This window comes from Notamacropus eugenii, chromosome 3, assembly GCF_028372415.1.
Source record: "Notamacropus eugenii isolate mMacEug1 chromosome 3, mMacEug1.pri_v2, whole genome shotgun sequence".
Lineage (NCBI taxonomy): Eukaryota > Metazoa > Chordata > Mammalia > Diprotodontia > Macropodidae > Notamacropus > Notamacropus eugenii.
The window spans coordinates 139,303,701-139,322,167 of record NC_092874.1 but is presented as its reverse complement, the minus strand read 5'-3'; the positions used below and the strand labels follow the sequence as shown (position 1 = coordinate 139,322,167).

The 18,467-nt window shown below is 36.1% G+C and overlaps 1 protein-coding gene across 2 annotated transcripts in view; it reads left to right on the top strand.

The window, feature by feature from the left end:
• The window catches only part of FOXP2 (forkhead box P2), a 681,601-nt gene that overhangs the window by 246,622 nt on the left and 416,512 nt on the right, over window positions 1-18,467 (top strand). The window lies entirely within an intron of this gene.

The window sequence follows — 18,467 nt, the reverse complement described above, 5'->3', positions numbered from 1 at the left end:
TGCATTTTAGCCTTAGGGAGTTTCCTAGAATAGTCAGAAATTAAGTGAGTTGACCAAGGTAGCACAGAACATATGTGTCTGAGGCCACACTGATAGCCAGATTTCCTTGGCTTTAAGAAAAATTCTCTGTCCCATGGCATGTCCACCATGCCATGGAAAATAAATAGGAAATTATGGACAAGTTTGTTTTTCGGGGGAGGGAGAGGGGAATCGGCAGTCGTCACTTATTTTAGTATATTGGCTATTCTATGAATTGTTTCAGCGTTAGTTCATTAAAATTGAGTTGGGTGTGTCTGATTTTACTTAGAAATGCTAAAACAATATTGACTGATATATTAGTAAATCTTTCTTTGAAAATTAGTTTTATAATATGTAAGCCTTTTGAAATGGGTATATAGTTTCAAAAAACACAGCAGAATGAAAAAATACATATTTTATTAAGTGATCAAAAGATTTAAAGCTTTTTTTCTGTTTATATTATAACTCAGAATATGAATGTTCTTAATATGAAATCTTCCTGTAAAATAAATTCTTTTTCTGTGTTGTAGTATAATAGAAAGAATAACATAGTAGATAAAAATGAGCTTTGGATTTTGTCCCAAAGCACTACTTCATACCTAAGTGTCCTTGGGGGAGTCAGTATCCATGAGCCTCAGTTTTAGGAGCTGTAATCTGGTCATGATAATATCTGTTCCATCTGAGAACTGAGTCATCAACATCACATAGGGAACAGACACTGAATCTTTCATTTCATTGACATAGGGAGTTACCAGCTAAGGAAACTTCATGTACCAATGTAAATCCATATCTTTCCCACAACTTAAGCATTGTCTACAAAAATGGTGTCAAACTAAAATAAAAATTGGGGCTATTAAACCGTATATAAGGATCCCTGTGGGTGTATAGTGACTAAAAACCCACATATTAACACTGTAATATGTTTTATAGTTTTTTAATTTATTTTGTTAAACATTTCCCATTTACATTTTAGCCTGGTGTGGGCCGCATTTAAGAGTGGTTCATTCTGCATAGAGAAAATGGGCAGCATGTTTGAAACCTTTTGAGTTGGTTAAGTTACTTACCCAGTATGTGTCAGAGGTCACACTTGAACTCAGGCCTTTTTCCAACATAGATTTTTTTTTTTTGTACTCTACACCAAACTTTCACCAACTGATATATTGATTAAATATTTTTATTAAGGACCTACCATATTCTGTATTTCCTAGGTGCAGATGATATAAAAATCAAAATCAGTAAGCTTCGTGGAACTTCACGTCCAGTTGGAGGGATCTGATAGACTTACAAATAAAAAGTCGGGCATCACAAAGGGCTTAGTGCATTTCAAATCAATTAAGATGTTAAAATGCACTACAACTTTTGGGACACCCTGAGTATTGTGAGGTGCACTCTGATAAAATTAGAGGAGAGACTTAAACTCTTTAGGAAAATTGAGGAGAGAAAGAACTTTCCCTCAGGAGAGAGTAGACAAGGATTTACAGATCAAGTGCCATGTGAACTAGGTCGTGTGAATTAAAACTACAAACTTCTTGAGAGAAGGGACTGCCTGTCACTCTTCTTCATACTCCCTAGTGCTTAGCACAGTACTGAACAAATACTGGACTCTTCATAAATGCCATTGAAAGGACTGAGAGAAAGAGTAGAATGGTCTCAAAAGGCAGAGTTAAATTGGGAGCCTGTTTTAGGCAAATTAAATGAACTGTATTAATGCAGGAGTTGAGAGAAAGAAGAATAAAATTGGGAAAACCCGGGAGCCCATTTTGGGCAGAGACATGTTAAGTACAAAACAAGAAGGCTGAAAAGGGAAGTTGGAGCTCAGTTATTAAATAGATGGTCAGTAAATAGCTGGAAAAGGAAGTCATAATTCTAGGATAGCCACCATAGCTTTACCAGTAGCATGTCATGCTAGACCTCTCTTGAGCTCCATTCCCTACTTCGTTTTTTTAAAATTTTATTGCAGTTACTAAATTAGTAAATCAGGGCAGTACTGCAGATATTATTTACCTAGGTATTTGCAAAACTTTTGACAAAATCTGTCATCTTATTCTTGTGCAGTGGACCTAGAGATTTGGATTAGTTGGTACTACAACTAGGTTCAGAACTGGTTGAATAGCCAGACTCAGACCTCAGTGGTTTAATGTCATCTTGGAATATTTCCAGTGAAGTGCCTCTGGGGAGCTGTGCTTGGTACTGGGCTGTTTACATTTTTTTTAATCAGTGAGCATTTGGGATAAAAGTATAAGTGACATACTTAAGAAATTGCAGAAGATACAAACCTATGGAAGATAGTTAACAGAACCACTGGGGAATGATGATCTGAAAGCCTCAGTGAATGTGAACATTGGTTCAAAAAATGGGTCAGAAAATGAACAAGGTGAAAGAACAAGTGACTGGGATGTAAGAGGGAAACTTCAAATTTCAAGATCTTGAAGGGGAAGAATTTGGGGTTAATGGTAAGAACTAGGAGGCTAATCCCCTTTGTGATGAGTGAGAGAATAAGGATGGCTGTCATGGGAGTTGAGGAGGTTGATGAAGTGAGAGTCAGGGAAGGGTCATCAAAAACCATATAAAGGATAATATCTGTCCATATGATGGAGAAGGAAACCAGAAAACAGATATCAAAATCATTAGGAAAAGGGAGACATGACTTGGAGCTTGGCACAGTGCAACAAAAAAGGTCAATCTGTTCTGCAGGTGTTAACTTCAGAGAAGAGATCATCGAGTGAATGTGTCATGGTAATGTTCTTCAGGTGGGAGTAGGAAAAAAGGAGTAAATTGATTTTTCCTTCAGGCCCTTTTAAATAGAGGGCAAATAGGAAGGAGTGGCTATCATTGGAAAGACTGACAAAGAGTAAAGTTATATTTCCCAGAGGTCAAAGGATTTTACACTGAAGAGCTAAAATTAAAAGCAATATGATGGAAAGGACATAAATAGAAACCCTTATGGGAACTATGAATATGCTAATACCTCAGTAGATCTGTGATTTCATCAATGTGAGTATTCTTTTAAAAGGTTGATGTTATAGACCACCAAGGATGCCTCTTTATCCCATGGTATTGTTGTCCATTTTCTCCAAACAATTCTTCAGCTAGAGACCTTCCTTTAAGTCTTTTCACTTTTTGTTTGTTTTTGAAATGCTCATCCCTCCTTGCTTTAGCAAGTTCTAGTCAGCACTGTATAACTACAATGTGGTGTTATTTAATTCCGCAGTAGGGTATAGAATATGTGTGATCATATAAAATAAATGTATTCTTGCGGATTATGCAAATGTGTAGGTTGTGGCTGTCATGAAGATAGAACTCTAGAGTCTAACCCAAATTTCTAAAAAGGAGATTGTGATTTCCTCCTTGAAAAGATAAAGGGAAAGGATCATATCTTAGTACTTGTTCCACCTAAATCCAAAAGGAATATGAGGCCAGATTCATTTTAAGTTCACCCTTAAATATTGCTGATCTAGAATTATAATTTTTGAGTTTGAAACACGTGTCACTTCCCTGGCCACTCTTATGGAGGACTGCAGTCTTTTAGCTCTAACTCATCAGCTGACCTCCTTCCCAGCAAAGATGGTTATATAAAAAATCATCATAAATAGCAAATAAACTCATTTGTCCAAGCACACAAGCAAACAGAAATTCACAGGTTAAAATATGCCAGAAAGTATGCGACTCAAGAGGCAGATAAGCTTTCAGCTCAGACTAAAAGAGACCAGTTTCACCCCAGTGAATCTTTAAAATCTCTAAGGAGTCAAACTGGAAATCAGGGATGTGTTAAGTACTTCACTATATGACTCCAATTTCCATTCTCTTTCTTTCTGTGGGACTCTTTGAAGGAATCCTAGGAACCACATTTATCCCCCTCCAAAAGTTGCTCTGCTACTGACTTCCATACCTTCCTGGGGTATAGTGACCCCTCAGCTTTTTCCTCACCAATTAGAGGTCAGGTCTCTCGTACAAAATGTCTCAGTATAGATGGTGCAGTGGATAGAGCTCCAGACTCGGAGTCAGGAAAACCTGAGTTTAAATCCTGCGTCAGACACTTACTAGCTACGTGACCCTGAGTAAGTCAATTAACCTCTGTTTGCCTCAGTTTCCTCATCGGTAAAGTGGGAATAAAAATAGCACGTACTTCCCAGAGTTGTGTGTGTGTTCATCCTTCATTGTCTCAGAAAACTATGTCATCAGAAAAATAATGACATGACTTGCACTTGACTTTGTTTTGAATGAGGGAGGGCTGTGCAAGTCACCAGCCTCACTTTTCCTTCAGAGCCATCTGAATCCAGTGACCAGATATTCATCAGGATGACTGGAGATGTGAGTTGTGAGGATCAAGTGAGATAAATTTGTAAAGTGCTTGGCACACTGTCTGGCATATAGGAGGTGTTATAAAAAATTTTTAACTAATGTTCTTATTAGCTACAAGCTGCGGATAAAAACAAAACAGGTTTGATTGGAAGCCTTTTACAGGGGATTAAAGGCTTTAATAAGGTATCCAAGTAGTAGATGAGTTTGATTCTGAAAATTTGCCTTGAATTGCCAGAAGGTGATGTCCATCTTCATCCTCTACTCAAAACATCAGGGCAATTTTGTAGCTTCTAGACTCTCAGAACTGCTTCTTTATTTACTTTCACTTTGGGAATAAGGCAGACCCTGGATACCTGTGATCATCTAGGAGGACCAGGTTGACTCAATTAAAAAAGAAACCAAAAGATTAGCCAATCAACAAGCTCTTATTGTGCATTTGCTATATGTGAGGTATTGTGTAAGGAGCCGAAGATACAAGGACAAAAAGGACACTCTCCATTTTCTCAGAGCACTTATATTTTAATGGAGAAAGCAAAATGTATACATTTAAATGCACATGGAATAAATGCAAAATAAGTACAAAGTAGCTAAGAGAGGTAGGGCACTACAGTTGGGAGCACCGGGAAATAATTCCCATGGAAGGTGACAATAGTTCAGAAAGTGACTATTCATATCTATAGTTTTTAAAAATTCTCCTTCTGCAGAGACTCAGTTGCAGCCTTGGCGATTCTCCTCCATATATGTCTTCCTGAATCCTATCTGTTTTAATTTAATTCTTTTTTCCTTTTATTCTGTATGACTCATGAATTTTATAATTCAGCCACCATATGAACTAAAAATAATTTCTTCTCTTTAACATTTTCAAGTTTTCAAATGCTCTTTAGTATGTATTGCAGCTTTTGAGCTAAGTAAAAGCAAGTTGTTGTCTTCCTCATATGACTGAGGCACATTGGTACGGACAAGAGGAATTTGAAATTATCTGCCAAAAGTTACTAAACTCTGTATAACTTTTTACTACTAGTCCCATATTCCAAAGAGGAGAACAAGGAGAAAAATCCTTCATGTAGAAAAACTTTTGTAACTGGTGTGTGTGTGTGTGCGTGTGTTTTGTAGTAGAAAAGAACTTGAAACTGGGAGGTGGTCACCAATTGAGGAATGAAAATTATGGTGTATAAATGTAATGAAATATTATAGTGCTATACAAAACTCAAAGATAGATGGTTTCAGAGAACCTGGGAAGACTTTAAGGAACTAATGCAGTATGTGAGCAGAACTAGAATTTTTATGATGACAACATCCCTGTAAAAACCAAATGTTTTGAAAGCTCTCATCTGATCAATGACATAATCAGTCACAATTCCACCAGACCAGTGAGGAAGAATCTTGCCTACTTCCTGACGCAGAAGTGATGGACTAATATGCAGATTGAGACACATTTTGGAGTATATCCAATATGGAATTTTGTTTTATTTTACTATTCCTGTTTCTTAAAAAGGCTTTGTATTCCATTTTTATGAAAGGGAAGGTAGGAAAGAGAAAAAATGCAAATGTTTGGTAATTTCTTTAAAAATTGAAGCAGAATGGGGCTAAGTGATATGTACAATTAATAATAATTTACTTACTTAGTCCAAGTCTTGTGCTTTCTATTTCACTAATGAAGATTTCCTATTTCTGTTTCACATTTTATTTTATAACATTTTTTGCCTTTTTTCGTGTATATTGAGTTATCTTTAACTCAAGGAGGATGTTAGGTTTATTGCAAATTGGAATGGCCTAAAAGAGAAGTTTAACACCTTAAAAGAGAATATAGAGACAAATTCTAGAATATCCTTATCAGAAAGGAACATAGTTTGGTCCATCCCAGAATTGAGGGCCTGACTTATAAAAACTTAAGGTTTTCTCAAAATTCATGATTCTGTAATTATATATTATAACCATTTACTCTTTTTTCTAATGCTACAAAAGATATTGTTTTTAGAGACTGAGACAGTTTTTCTGTTTTAAAGTAAAAGATACAGTGCATTTAAACCTCTGTGTCTATTTTAGCATTAAAGTTTGAGAAAGCTTTTGCCTTGGTTGGTTTCATAATATCATGAGTCTTAGACATAGAAGAGCCCTCCAGAACTCATCTGGCTCCAACTACCTGTCTAGAGTTAAATAAGGGTATTAGTTAATATCCTCATTTTACAGATATGTGTGCCGGCTTTAGTAGCCTGCCCTGACCTCGTTAAAGCTAGAGTATGGACCAGAACATAGTCATTCTTCCTCCTACTGTAGTCCTTGTTCTACTATGCCAAGTTCGTGTCTTTATTTTCAAAGTGTTTAAATTTTGTAGTAGCTTTAAACGAATATTGTCTATTTAAGAACGTGTTCTAGTACGAGAATAAATTGACATGTGCCAGTTCCTTAAAATGTTTATAGAGGTGACAAATCAAGCGTAAAAACCCATGATTGCTGTCATCTTCTCTGTCATCTTTACTTTTTTAGGGGAGAAGTTAAGAGCACCCTCATGTCTTTGATCTCTTCCATTCTCTTGGAATCTTTACTTATTTGAAATAACTTAGAAAATGATCTCAGAGTGCTCTTAAAAATTGTGTTGCCTTGAGCATCATTTCTTCTGTTTGTATTTGATCCAGTCCTGCTGTTCATTTTGACTTTGTCTTCCCACTGGTAGCTCTGCTTCCTCACCTGTTACCAAGCCATCAGTGAAAATACATCTTCATTAAAAAGCCAGATCTCCTGTATTTTGTACCTTTGTTGTTGTATTCCTTCCAGTTTCTCATAGAAATGTTCCTTAGCTTAGTTGAATTATCTTATACCAGGCTTCCCAGTAGGCTTATTTTCTGTTTTTGTTGCTCTTTGTTATTTTGTGAGGGTGTGTGTGTGTGTGTGTGTGTGTGTGTGTGTGTGTGTGTGTGAGAGAGAGAGAGAGAGAGAGAGAGAGAGAGAGAGAGAGAGAGAGAGAGAGAGAGCAAGCCTATATTTTAAATGAATGTTGCTTTGGGCTGTCATTTCTTTCTAACTGATAAGGAAATCTTGTCCCCAAACACTTAAGCTGTGTGACCTGGGTGAGACCTACATTTCCTCATCAGTAAAATGTGGGAATTGAATGTTATGAGATGATATCTGTTGTCTGAGATACATCTATGTTTCTGGCTCCTTAGTTTGGCTTTTATCTTATAGTGAGTCAAGTTCTTTTGAGAAAAGTTTATAACATCCACAAGAACCTTTATTTTCTACTTTTCTGAATCAACTTCTTGTTCAGTGACCACATTGGAAATGCCGTCATCCATACAATACCTTCTATATTATCCTTATGCTTTTTTTTCCTAATTTATGTTTTCACACTAATCAGCATCTAATCCAGTTGCATACAGAGAGGTTATTTTGCCATGACTTGTCATTTTGCCTGTGCTAAAATAGTTTAATGTTGTTTATTTATAATTTCAACTGGTATCTTTTTGACACTTTATTAAAGAATGTATTTGTAGTGTTCAAGTCTTTATCTGCTTTCATCTCTTCAAGCCAGGCTGTATTTTTAGACATAGTTTTCACCATTTCTCCGCTATGCCTACTTTTATACTGAAGTCACTGCATATGTAACCTATATATATGTACATGTGTGTATGTGTTTCTGTATACACACAGATGAACACATTTTAGAAGACTTTTTCAAGTTCTTCATATAATTCCCCAACTTCTTACTCAACAGATAACATTGCATAAGAGGCATTTATCTTCATGGTGGTCTGTTTGTGTTTGTGCATTGTGAGAATTGAAGGCAAGATTATAAGATTATAGGATTTAGAGCTGGATGACCAAGCATTCTAGAAAATGATATTTCTGGTCATCTTTGGGTAAGTATTGAAATGAATTCTCTCAACTCTTTTCTTTTTTCCAAGGAAAGGCTAAATGCCAACCTTTCATTTAGCTGCAACTGTTTTATGTCTCTTGGTTTAAGTTATATCAAATATGTCAGGATTAGTGGGCTTGTCTGAAGTTTTCTAGTTGTCTAATTCCAGCAGTCTGATTCTGTTACTTATTGTATTTTAAGAGGACACAGTTAAATTAGTGCTTACAGATGGTCTGGGGACTGTTTGACTCTTTGGGCCCCCTCACTGGTATCACTATGGAGGGAGAAGAGAGCTTCAAGGGACTAAGGAACAGTTTGTATTCCTTTACTTTTCATTGATTTTTGTTGAGGGAAAATTCATGTGTGGCCATTTTCTTTCTCTCTTAATAATAAATCTTTCTCTCTTCATGCCATTTAGTTTGGTCTTCATGTAACTGTGTGCGTTTAGCCCTCTACTCAAGTCCCTTTCAGTTGGTTAGAATCTAATTTGTTCTTGGCTGGTATAACCTTTGATATCCAGGGACACTTTTATTCCATGATTAAGAATCAGAGCAAGATTTTTCTAAATTCTTTGTATAAGAATGTTCTGTGCATATGTTAAGTATGTCTTTAGCTTCCTTAGTAGACCATTTCCTTATGATCATATGACCGATTAAGTTTAATGAACTGAATGAACCTGTTATTGCTCATTATTTTTTGATTTCTAAAAAAAGCATTTGACTCAGAAAAGCAAATTGCAACTTTAAAGATCTTCTTCAAACAAGGTATCTTCTATGTGAATATTATACAAAACTTTGATGGATGTATCTATGGAGATAACTTTTTTCAGTGATTGACTGAGTGTTGATGTAAAATCAGACACAAAGCAAGGAGACATTCATCTAATGTGTTTACTGATGTTATGAAAGTTTTCTTGCTTAAAGTAAAAATAAAAGAAGAATTTCACATTGATTATCCACATGTTTCTGTTATCATGTGACATTATGTCAATTGTATCAAGCTATCAAATATTAAATATGAAAAGTCCTCCTTAGTGAAATCCAAAATGTGGAAGCGATTAGTCTGATGAGTTAAGTGCTTTTTTGAAAAAAGACAAAAGAAAGAAAAAGACATATTGCCCAGAATATTATGTCCATCTATAAATTCATTCTTTGGAGTTTTTTCCTTGCTTGTACTTTCCATAGCATTTTGGCTTGAGATAGGCCCTGAACTACATTGGTTCTGATTGGGGTAAGAGATTTGTTGATGTCACATGTGGACAACTGTTTAGAAGTTTTAATCATCCCAGGGTACTCAGTTCTATAAAAACTTACCCACTTGCCAGGAATGCTGTCTAGCTGTTAATCATTGAACAGCATAATGTTGAGAACTTCAAAATTACAGGTAATCTAAAGTACATTGGACAGATTCATGACTGGTATAACTATACTATGGCATATTAACTAGGGCTTTCATGTAAAAATTAGCAAGAACTAAGACATGAAAGGTATATGTGACTAGAAAAGGAGGTGGGTTAGTAATGCAGCAATAATGAAATATATCTTTTCTTCATTCTTTTAAGAATGAATTCTCTTAAGAAAAATATCTATTTCCATATTTCTTAAGGAATAAGTAGAATAAATCTCGAATACGATCTGTAAGTAGAGCAAGGTACTCCATGACAAAAAGCTACTAAAGGCAAAATCCTCTTACTGTATCAGTCTCAAGGAAGCAGTTCCTCAACAAATCCCCTAAAGTCTTATCTAAAACCAGAACTACTCTGAATTAAAGTTTCTTTAAGGACAAGGAAGAAATTAGTCTATCATCAATCCTCACTTCAGCAAATTTTAAAACTTTAGTGGAAAGAACAGAGTTTAATGGTGAGGATATACTGGTCTCAGCCTTGCCTTTGTAGTACCATGGGCAGGTCAGTTAACTTCTTTCCTCGCCTTGATTTTTATGATCTTTGAAATTAGAGGACTGAGTAAGAGGAATCTAAGGCTCCATCTGTTTCTAACATTCCATGATTCTGTGATCCATGATATTTTTATTTTAGGCTTAGAGAGATTTAGAGCCACCCAGGCCAAGGCTTTGATTTTATAGATAAAACTGAAGTCCTGAAAAGTGAGTGACTAATCTAAGGTCACAAAACTATGAAGAATCTGAAGGAAGATTCAGATTCATCTCCCTGATGAAAAACCTAGCACTGCATCTACTTTTCATGTATCTTGAACACAGTAATAAAAGCGTCTTGTTGAGTTTATTTTCGATAGGTTTAAATGTTCTTAGGAGCAGTTTACTATTATCTTGTCCAGTAATAAGTAAACAGTAATCACTAGTTATATTCTGGTGCTTCATCAAACAATATTCCCTCTACTGTCAGTCAGTTTTATCTGTGACAATGGCATTAATGAATGGGTCTTTAGTAAAATGATGGTTGTTTCCCCTGTCCCATTGACGAGAGAGAGAGAGAGAGAGAGAGAGAGAGAGAGACAGAGAGAGAGAGACAGAGAGAGAGAGACAGAGAGAGACAGAGAGAGAGACAGAGAGAGAGAGACAGAGAGAGAGAGAGAAAGAGAAATGGGGAGGGGCATCCCTTATATCCTCTTGACAAGCCAGTACCCACCATCAATTCAGTTCAATTTAAGAAACAAATGTATTTTCAAGGGACTATGCTGAGTTTACAAAGGGGTACAGAAACAATAATGATGAAAATGTCCCTGACATTAAAGAGCTCACATTCTTTCTTTTTTTCATCCATACATTTATCTAAACATTTTAGCAATCATTTTGTATTTTCTGTCTGAACCTGCTTCTTGGTTCCATAAGTTTTTTCTCTACTATATTATTTAGTATTTGCTTGCAATTGTCTCCCAAACCAAATGTTAATTGATGCCTAATTTCATTATTCATTAGTGTTCAACTCTCCATGTTCTTTATGATTTAGTGACCTCAACAGTAGTTCTTCACTTTTTTCTGATATAGATGTCATATACATATATGTATATATCTGACATATACATATATACATATGTATTGCCCTATTCTCTTGAGTTTTTTGCTAATTGCCTTTTTGAAAAAAAAAATCCTTTCTCAAATTTATTGTCTTTCAAAGATTCGCTAATGACCAGAAATATATATGTAGTTAATCACGTATAGATATAGCTCTATGAGCTGTGTGGATCTGAAAATCTGGACTTACTAGTTGTTCACTGAATTTGTCCTTTTGGAGGCTGACTTTTGCAAGTACATAGGAGCAAGGAATAGGCAAGTATTTACTATGTTCTGACCAAGAGCCATGCCTTCCAGTTTCTTATCTATCGATTATACTGTGATGACACCTGGGCAGAGGGTAAATATCATGTTAAGGGAAAAGAAACTCAAGTTGGAGCACAATGGTTTTTTTGTTATTGTTGATTTTTTCTTTCTCAAAAAAGAAAGTTTACAAAAGTCAGATTTGTGGCTTGAAGCTATTTGGTAGTAAAATTTTGATGCCATTATACAAAGTAGCAAAATATGAATTTTAACTGGCATGCTTTTCAATTCTGCTGAAGATTAAGTACATTCTTAATGGTCTGATTTGCTGGGAAAAGCACTATTACAATAATCTGCTTTTTACAGCCCATATCAAATAGGAACTTGCATCACTTATTACAAAGTTTGTGCTTTGGGAGACATTTTCACGGCATCTAGCAGTGCTGCCCCACATTTCTTGGAATTAGCCTCTAATGATATCATCTCCCAAAATGAGTTGTTTCTCAAACATACTGATTGTTTTGTGGTTAATGTCTAATCCAATAGCTATATTTAAAATGTCATACAAATTTGTAAGAAAAGGTCCATTGAAACTGCTGTTGTATCCGTAATGGTATGAAAATGTTATGGAAGAGACGCTGTGCAGTTTGAGTGTTTTTAGACTTTCTTTTTTCTACAAGGTACAAGCAGGAGAGATGAGAACTCATTTTTTAACTGTTAGCAATTCAAGTTTTTAACCATTGTCTGCTTGAGAACAGAGGACTCTTACTGTAGGTGTCATGTAAAATAAAGTTGGAGTCTAAAGCCTCCTTTTAGCTGTCAGCCTTATTAAGAAGCTACTCATGTGTTGAACCAGGCACCTGTATTGTATGAGCAGTGCATTGTAATGTCTAGGGAGAATTTTCTTTCCCACCACTGCTGTGTTATTAGGCCTTGCTTCTCCAACTTACTGGCTGCTCCTCACAGCACAGTAGGTCTAATGTAGATTGACGCCTATGCCAGAAGACTGATTGAAGCTTGTGTCTCACAGTTGCTAATGCTCACTGAACCATTTTATTGAAGATAAAGTAAATAAAATAGATTGCCATATGAGAATTCTCTGAAATCAAATGGAATAATTTGACAGGTTTAAGCCCATGAAAAGAAGGCAAAGCAGTGAAGCAGACGGAATACTTTTTATGCACAACATAACGGGTTTGGGGGTGGGGAGAGATTCATCTCTATTGCATTGGCTATAAAATATTAATTTTTAGTAGTGGTTAATTGTCAAAGACAGTCTGTGCTGCTGTTTGTTTGTCCTTAGGCTGTCCACTGACTCCCCCTAACTCTGAAAAGATTTACTTAAATAAAAACTTTTAAAGAATAAAACGTTGGTTGATTTTTTTCGTTCAGTTTTTCTGACATTTACTTGCATGGATCAGTAGCCTTATAGAATTTAATAAACAACACAAATGAACAGATTTGCCAGAAAGTACCTTAGAATCTTTTAGGCTTGAAAAATAACAGTGAAACCTCTGCCTCTGAAAATATTTTGCAAGGTGAATGTTTTTACTGCTTTGTTCCATAATAAAAAGAAAAGAGGAAGAGCAGAGGTCATTGCCTTTAGAAAATGCACCATTGATATTATGTTGGATATATTTATTATATGGAATTAAAAATGAATTCGTCAAGTAGAACCAAGAGAAGGGATTAGGCTCAGCCACTAGCAGAACTCTCCCAACATTGCCCTCCAACAACTTTATAATAACTCCTCAAATCAAGTTTTGGAGGGACAGAGCCAACAAAAAGTCACAGTGAGATGTTTTTCTGGCCTAAGAAAACTTAAGAGGTCAGTAGGAGAATCTGTTGCACCATGGTAGAGGCCTGTCCAGAGTGCAAATGTATTTCAGTGGCAGTGGTGGCAAAAGCAGCTGTGGGAGCTCTCAGCCCGGAGATGGTAAGAGGGTCACAAAACTGTTCAAAAAGAAATTACAGGGGAACCTTTGCTGGTATTGGGTACAAATGGTGCTGATTGGTAAGTCTCTTACCCATACACAGTTCTGGATCATGATTCCAGGTCAGAGAAGAGTGCCAGGGGTCAGTTACAAGAGATCAGGAGCCCTGGTCACAGTTAAATGACTAAGAGGAATGCTAGCGCTTGTAGCTGCAGGAGAGCAGGTACCCTTCCTAGGTAAAAATAAAAGTAAAGACCTGAAGAAACTGTGACCACACTTCTGCCTTGATCATGCCACCTTGGAAATTCCAAAAACTTGAGGATTGCCAGAACTAGCTTGGAAAATAGGCTCATGAAAAAGCCTAAAACTTTGGAGAGTAACTCCCCATCACCAGGTAAGCAAAGCTCTACTTTAATATAAAGTACAAAGTTAAGAAAGAGGCTGGAAAAATGAACAAACAACAAAACAAGAATTTGACCATAATAAACTACTACCGTGGCAGGGATGACCAAGCCAGAAACTGAGAAGACAACAATGTAAAAAGAGTTACCAAAAACGCCTCAAAAAAAATTCTAATTGGACTCAAACCCAACAAGAATTGCTGGAAAAATTAAAGAAAGATAAGAGTGGTAGAGGAAAAACTGGCAAAAGAAATGAGAGTGAAAAATTACTCCATCACATTAATTTTGCATACATTTTCAATCCAAGCAGGTTTTTTTTTAAAGGGAATCCTGCAGTTTCTATCTCTACCACCTTTGTACTATCTGTCGTTATCATTATCCTAATACAAGACTGAATTACCACCCACCTAGACTATTGTCATATCCTTCTTCACTGGCCTCTCATATTTCACAGTTCCATGTTATGTGAAAGTTTTTATATGCAGGATTGGCAATATCCCCTCTGCTTAAAACCCTTCAATTCCCCTTTTGTGACAAATAAAATTCAGATTCCTTAGCAGAGCGATCAAGGCTCTGAACTATTTGATTTTGTTCTGCTTTCCTAGGCTTATTTAATTTTAACCTCCTTCTACCATAACCCCATTCATTCTTTTCTCCACATAAACTAAGCCACTTCTCAGCTCTTCAGCCTATCTACATCTGTGTCTTTGCTTACAACATTCCATTCATGGGAAAGTAGGGCCTTTCAGGCAAGTTGGTAGCTCAGTGGATAGAGTACTGGGCCTGATCTCAGACACTTGCAAGCTTTGTGACTCTTGGCAAGTCACTTAACTTTTGTTAGACTCAGTTTCCTCATCTGTAAAATGAGGATAATAATAACACCTGTGATAATAACAACTGTGAATATCAATTGTGACAAAAATTTAAATCATTTAGCATAGTGCCTGGCATATAGAAGATGTTATATAAATGCTTATTTCCTTCCCTTTTATTTCCCTTCTTTACTTACCACCTCCATCTGTTTAAATACTATCCTTTCTTTAAAGATGCATTCCCATTGTTTTATCTTCCATGAAGCTTTTTCTGATTGCTTTAACAAGAAATGATCATTCCTTCTGTGCCTAGTATCTTGCACATCTCATACACTTGTGTTCTATTTTGTATATTCATTTGTGTGTTTTAAAATTTCATTTCTAAGTTAATGAAGGGGTTCAGTCACTGTCATATTTTCTTTGTGGTTAGAGTGAAGTATTATTAGATAATGTAAAATCCATGTTCCTTTGTTATTTATGCTATAAAACCCACTTGGGATAATGTTTATTCTTTGAGGGTGAAGAGGAAAGAATCCTCTGCTCAATTACATTTTATCCTCAGAACTAAGTTGTTGAGGGACAGCATTTTGTAGTGGTCAGGGAACCATCCTCAGAGTCAGGAAGACCTGGATCCAAATCCTTCTTCTGATACACATTTAATCTTTTCAGTTCCTTGATATTCTCTAGGCTTTTAATTGTAGAACAGCTGTTGAATTGTATTCATAGAGGGATTTTCTTCACTGAGATTTCACTACATTATTGAAATTAGTTTGAGACAAGAATTTGTAGAGATCAACTCCATGTAGAGGAAGATCCTATCTAAATATAATGACTGTTATTTATTTTGTGCCAAAACTGTTTATCTAAATTAACATCAACATATGCTAGTGTTATTCTACTTCCTCACTGAGTCCTGAATTCTAAAATGATAAGAGTTCACTCGGTATGATCCCTTGCTGCTTTAAAAATTGTGATCCTGCCCTTTTTTTTAGAACAAGGTGGCATATGATTTGTGTGTTGTTGCATGGTGTTGTTTTTCAGTGGACATAGTATCCTTTGGGTTAAGCTATCTACATTTCCTCATTTGTTATTTATACGAGATACATTTTATAAGATATATTTGAAGGGAATATGGTACTTGGTTGGCACCTCTCTAGATGCAGTTTTCTACCCATTGGTATGTAGGTTGGGTGCTCCATCAAGGATAAGAGTTCTGTCTTATTTAATCTTTTTATGTTCCTGAGCACTCCTTAAGTACTGATATTCTCCACATAGTTGACATTTAAGCATTTGTTAAGTCTGAATTAGAGAGTCTTCTAAACAGTGAGTTTTTTTTTTCAGGGACAGTAATTTCAACTACAGTAATAATGTTTTAGCAAGTAGAAATCTATAAGATCAGCTTTAATAAGTAGAAGTGCTTTATAATTGTCATATCAATTATTGGTGAATAGGTACTTCTTAAGTTCTTAGAAAGCCTGTTCATATAAGTAGGCTATACAGATATCCTGCAATTTTATTAGTATTCCATTTGTTTAGCAAATCTTTTTTCCCATTATAGAACAAGGACAAAATATGTCAGATATCACAAAATGATATCTGAATTTTATTTTGAATTAGTGGAATCTATAATTATAATGTATGGTGGAGGGCTAAGGGTGCAGGCTTGCATTTTTATTTCCTATGCTTACTTTAATGGATTGTTAACTAAATAAGAACCTTTCATTGAATTCAGTCTCCTTAACCATACAAAATTTGCACAGCCTAGACTCAGTCAAAGGACCCAACTTGAGGACCTAGAGGGCATATGAGGCCTTGAGGCTGCAGGTTCCCCACCCCTGGCCTAGATCAAGAAGACACATAAATCATCAAACCTTATAGATTCTGATTTCTGATTCTAAAGCCACTGTATTTATAAGTAAAATACCAATTAAGTGTTCTGACTCCTCTCTCTTTCTCTCTTATCTATCAACATTATACTAACTTTCTTCAAAAGTAGGTCCTACCCTTCCTACAGGAAGAAACAGCAATAATTATAAGGTGATTAATAGCCCTCCCATGAGATTTTTAGAGCATTCTCTTGTGTTTGAGGATTATATGATTTACTGTATCTTATTTCTACCACTGAAAACATGGAGTGGCATGTTTACAAATAGACTAAGGCTTACATATGAGAATACTGTGGAAATTAATAATAATTCCTAAGTAATTCCATTGTCTTGACTCCACCATGGTGGTATTTTTAAGAAGCACAAAATCCCATTTGACTATTCACATTCAAAAATCCATTATTTATGCTACAATTTATAGTACCATGTGTTCTTTAACCCTTTGTTTTTCAAACATCCTGTGTGTGTGTATGTATATATGTGTGTATATACACACACACACACACACACACACACACACACACACACACACACACATATGTTTACTTGCATAACATTTCTATGGCAATAGCAGTTTCCTCGGCACCAGAACTTACTGTTGTCTGAAGCATGGGGATAGACACAGCTGACAATTTTTTTTCCTTTCCTTCCCCTTTCTCCCAAGAGTTGAGAGCTGCACATAGCAAGTCCTATTTCTCCCTCCTCCTGTTACCACAGGTAGCTCTCCCAGCCTTATTTCACCTTCCTTTTTTTCACATAGACCACATTCTGATCAAGCTGGATTGTTTAAGTATTCCCTAAGCTCACCCTGAAGTTTCCTCTCTCCATTTTAATCTCAACCTGTTGAATATTCCTCTTACTTTAATGTCAGTTTAGAGGGGGCCATCTCTCCCACGAAGCCTTCTTTACAGCCTAGAATATTAACAAAGTTAAAATTTTCCAGATTTCTTGTGTGGGACCTATCTTTTACCCTCTGTAAGCTCTTCTTTGTATTCTATTTAGCAGGAATAGTAATACTTATATTTCCATAGAACTTTAAAGTTTCAAAAGCTCTTACAACAGTTATCTCTTTTGAGCTTTAGCAACAACTGTGTCATCATAGTTAACATCCCTGAAATGCGTTAAATTTTCCTGAAGCATATTGTCTTCCATGTTGTCTCTGAGGTATGATCTGTGAGGTAGGTACTATTATTACAACCCCCATTTTACAGGTAAGGAAACAGTCTGAAAGGAATTAAGTGGTTACCAGCATAGACTCACACAGCTAATAAGTATCTGAAACAGCTTTTTAACCTAAAGGCTTGTCTCCATAGCCTGTGTTTTTATCCACTGTGCCAGCAAGCTTTTCATGCAGTAGCTACTACAACCTGGATTTTATGTCCTATCTCTCCTAGTAGATTCTGAACTCTTGAAGGACATGAACTGTATTATTTTTCATTTCTGTATTTCTAGAGCTTAAAATGGTGGGAAACGTGTGGCCTCAAGGGCACATGTGGCCCTCTAGGTCCTCAAGTGCAACCCTTTGATTGAATCCAAACTTCACAGATCAAATCCCCTTAATAAAAGGATTTGTTCTGGAAAACTTGGACTTAGTCAGAAGGCTGCAACTGAGGACCTAGAAGGCCACAGGTCCCCCAACCTTGGTATTATACCATGTATAATGTAAAAATTCCAAATAGAATTTTTAATTGACTTAAAGGGCATTTTCACTGAAAGTTATAGGACCAGAGTTTTAGGTTAGCCTCTCCAAGCCATGATAGAAGCAGGAAAAGAGAAATATAATTAACAACACTGGAACGTTATCTTTTGATGGTTACTTATATTGGTTGGTTGGTTGTTGTCCTTCATCTTTGAAGAGGACCAAAATGACATCACCATGATAAAGTGAAGTTTCAGTGTGTCCGACTGTGGGTGATCAGACCAATATGAGCTCAGAATGCTCTACCACAGTTTGGACACAGATAGTCCATATGAATTTTTGGGGTAGATACTCCAAATTTGTGCATCCTATGTTTACTTTGTGCTGT